Source organism: Nycticebus coucang, chromosome 12, assembly GCF_027406575.1.
Source record: "Nycticebus coucang isolate mNycCou1 chromosome 12, mNycCou1.pri, whole genome shotgun sequence".
In the NCBI taxonomy this organism is placed as follows: Eukaryota; Metazoa; Chordata; class Mammalia; order Primates; family Lorisidae; genus Nycticebus; species Nycticebus coucang.
In genome coordinates, this window is record NC_069791.1 from 74,482,996 (window position 1) to 74,487,025 (window position 4,030).

Sequence of the window (4,030 nt, forward strand, 5' to 3'; positions counted from 1 at the left end):
TGCTGGAGTACAGAGAGGCGATGTGAGGGAGGGCAAGTGAAGGTTTATGCCAGGCCTTGGGGCCAGCCTTATGAGGTTGGATAATTAAGTTCATGAACTCATCCTAGAAAAACTGCTATATATCTCATCGCTGAATATCACTATGGTCACCAGATGGCCAGGGGGAGTATGTCAAGGGCGACTATAGTGATATTCAGCAAACAAGTATGTAACACATTTTCTAGGATAAGTTTTGAACTTAATTGCCCAACCTCATATTCCGGGCTGCTCTGAAACACTGATCTGCTGTGTGGTCCAGCGTTACTTTCAGCAAGACTGCGTGTGACTCAGTTGCCATGTTGCACAACTCCAGGGGGTGCCATTTACATAGTGCACATATGGGCTGAGGTGAAGGAGCAGCTGGCTCTTGAAGAATTTATCCCCAATGGCAATTATCTTCGGGGTCACCTACAATTGGTTCACAGGTAGCTCATGACACATGCCAGCCTGGTAGATCCCTCCCCAGCACTTTACTGCCGGGACCAACACTGGTCAGCAGAACTCTCCAGAATGTCCATCTCTCAAGCTTGTCTCACTTCTTTCCCATCCCTCACCCCTGCTAAAAGGAACAGAAAAGTTGTTTGTTCATTTGTTTGTTTTTTTTTTTAAGGTAGATCTGTTAAAACAAGAGATACAAGCCTGGCATTGTGGGAGGTGCCTGTAGTCCCATCTGCTTGGGAGGCTGAGACAAGAAGATCATGTAAACCTGTGAGTTTGAGGTGGCTTTGAGCTATGATGCTACAGCACCCAGGGCAACAGAGTGAGACTGTCTCAAAAATAAAGGAATTAATTTAATTTAATTATATAAGAGATCCCAAACAAAATAATACATGCCATGAGATAATACATTCCATTATTATTCCAAATAATACATTCCATTTATGTAAGGAATAAAATGGACACCAGTAAAATATGCCATTGGAAACCAGGGATGCTTCCTCCTGGGGACTGGATAGGGACTACAAAAAGGTATGAGGGGATTTCTGGGGACCTGGATGTTCTATTCCTGATCCAGGTGCTAGTTACATAGAAGTGTTCAGTTTTTGAAAACTCCACATTCTGTAGTCTTATAGCTTGTATTTTTGTGTACGTAATACCTCAATAAAAAAGGAAAATGAATCCCCCAAAAGTGTAAACATTCTCCTGCAGACAGAGGATATGGCTTTCCCGTGGCCTGGATGAGATCTGGCCTACCATGTAGTCAGTGCTGGGAAAAGGGCTCAGAACCGCTCTTCCCTGGGCTCCCTGGCTGTCCAAGACTTTTAAATTAAAGCCCATTTAGTAAGTCACACCACTGAGTATCCGAGGCCTGACTAAGAGCCAGTTTTTCCTGGGATCTTGCCAGGGAGTTACCCATCGTGTGGATGTCTTACTGTGTTCTTCTTCATTCCCCTTTTGTTTTTATTTTTTTTTATTATTATTATTATTTTAGTATAGTATTTTTATTTTATTTATTTTTTATTTTTGAGACAGAACCTCAAGCCTGTCACCCTGGGTAGAGTGCCGTGAAATCACAGCTCACAGCAACCTCCAACTCCTGGGTTCAAGCGATTCTCCTGCTTCTGTCTCCCAAGTAGCTGGGACTACAGGCACCTGCCACAATGCCTGGCATTTTTTGGTTGCAGCCATCATTGTTGTTTGGCGGGCCCGGGCTGGATTTGAACCTGCCAGCTCCGGTATATGTGGCTGGCGCCTTAGCTGCTTGAGCCACAGACGCCAATACTGTTTTTATTTTTTGAACACCTGGGGCCCTGAGGGAACCCCTCTTATTTTTTAAACAGCTTTAATGAGATATAATTTACACACCACACAGTTCACCCGTTAAAAGTGCACAATTCCCTTTTTCTTGCCAGGCGCCCTCATGTGAGTGACATTATCTTTTTTTTTTTTTGAGACAGAGCCTCAAACTGTCCCCCTGGGTAGAGTGCCGTGGCATCACAGCTCACAGCAACCTCCAACTCCTGGGCTCAAGCGAGTCTCCTGCCTCCGCCTCCAAAGTAGCTGGGACAACAGGTGCCTGCCACAACGCCCGGCTATTTTTTGGTTGCAGCCATCATTGTTGTTTGGCAGGCCCGGGCTGGATTCGAACCCGCTACCTCAGGTGTATGTGGCTGGCACCTTAGTCGTTTGAGCCACAGGCGCCAAGCCGAGTGGCATTATCTTTGTACCCTTTGTGGTAATCTCTGATGCCCCACCGTGATACTCAGGGAAGGCAGGGCAACCTGGAAATCCAGCTACTTTCTTAAGATCAGGGGTTCTCAACCTTCCTAATGCCACAACCCTTTAATACAGTTCCTGTGGGTTGCGACCCACAGGTTGAGAACCGCTGCTTAAAATGAGCCAACTTTTGTATGATTATCTAAAGGGCTTCATTGTGGGAGCAGACAACAGGCTCCAGGCAGATGCAGCAGACCCACATGTCCCTTGGAGGGAAGGCTGTGGTGCTGATGGGGAAGAGCACCATGATGGGCCAGGCCATCCAAGGGCATCTGGAAAACAAGCCAGCTCTGGAGAAACTGTTGCTTCATATCTGGGGGAATGTGGGCTTGGTGTTCACCAAGGAGGACCTCACTGAGATCAGGGACATGCTCTGGCCACTACGGTGCCAGCTGGAACCCATGCTGATGCTGTTGTGTGAAGTCACTGTGCCAGCCCAGAATACTGGTCTGGGGCCAGAGAAGACCTCCTTCTTCCAGGCACTAAAGTCTCCAGGGGCACTATTCAAACCTTGGGTGACATGCAGCTGATTAAGACCAAAACGGGCACGGTGCCTCATGCCTGTAATCCTAGCACTCTGGGAGGCAGAGGCAGGTGGATTGCTTGAGCTCAGGAGTTTAAGACCAGCCTACGCAAGAGCAAGTCCCCTTCCCTACTAAAAATAGAAAAGCTAGCCAGGAGTCCTGGCAGGTGCCTATAGTTCCAGCTACTCAGGAGGCCGAGGCAGGAGGCTCACTTGTGCCCAAGAGTTGGAGGTTGCTGTAAGCTATGATGATGCCACGGCACTCTAGCCTGGGCAACAGAGTGAAACTCTATCTCAAAAAAAGACTGGAGACAAAGTAGGAGCCAGCAAAGCCACACTGCTGAACTGCTGAACAAACTCCTTTGGGCTGGTCATCCAGCACTTGTTTTACAATGGCAGCATCTACAACCCCAAAGTGCTTGACATTACAGATGAAGCTGCATTCTTGCTTCCTGGAGGGTGTCCGCAAGGTTGCCAGCATTTGTGTGCTGACTGGTTACCCAACTGTTGCCTTCGGTACCCTATTTTATCATCAATGGGTACAAATGAGTCCTGGCTTTATCTGTGGAGACTGATTACACCTTGCAACCTGCGGAAAAGGTCAAGGCCTTCTTGGCCAGTCCATCTGCTTTCGTGGCTGCTGCCCCCGTGGCCACCACCATCACTGCTGCTCCTGCTGCCACTGAAGCTCCAGCCAAGATTGAAGACAAGGAGGAGTCGGAGGAGTCAGACAAGGATATAGGATTTGGTCTCTTTGACTAATCACCAAAAAGAGCAAACTCAGCCAGCTTTATTTGCAAAACAAAAAATAAAATAATAAAGCGTACAGTTCAATGGTTTTCAGTATAGTCACAGAGTTGTGTGTCTATCACCACACTCAAGTTTAGAATGTTTTCATCAGGCTGGGCGCAGCATTCTGGGAGGCCAAGGCAGGTGGATCACTCGAGTTTATGAGTTGGAGATTTGTGTGAGCAAAAGCAAGACTTCATCTCTACTAAAAATAGAAAAACTGAGGCAAGAGGATCGCTTGAGCCCAAGAGTTGGAGGTTGCTATGATGCTACAGCACTCTACCCAGGGCGATAGCTTGAGACTCTGTCTCAAAAGAAAAAAAAAGAACATTTTCGTCACCCCATGAAGAAGCCCAGTAACCATTAGCCATCACCTGCTCTTCCCATCCCTTCATTCTCCCCCCAAATAGTTGTGTTTACCTGGGCAATGGTTTGCTTGTATCTTTCGGATGAAAACTCTAT

General features: G+C 47.2%; 1 pseudogene; it reads left to right on the forward strand.

Moving 5' to 3' along the window:
* Positions 1-2,374: 2,374 nt before the first annotated feature.
* Positions 2,375-3,566, forward strand: LOC128562215 (60S acidic ribosomal protein P0-like; annotated as a pseudogene).
* Positions 3,567-4,030: the final 464 nt, after the last annotated feature.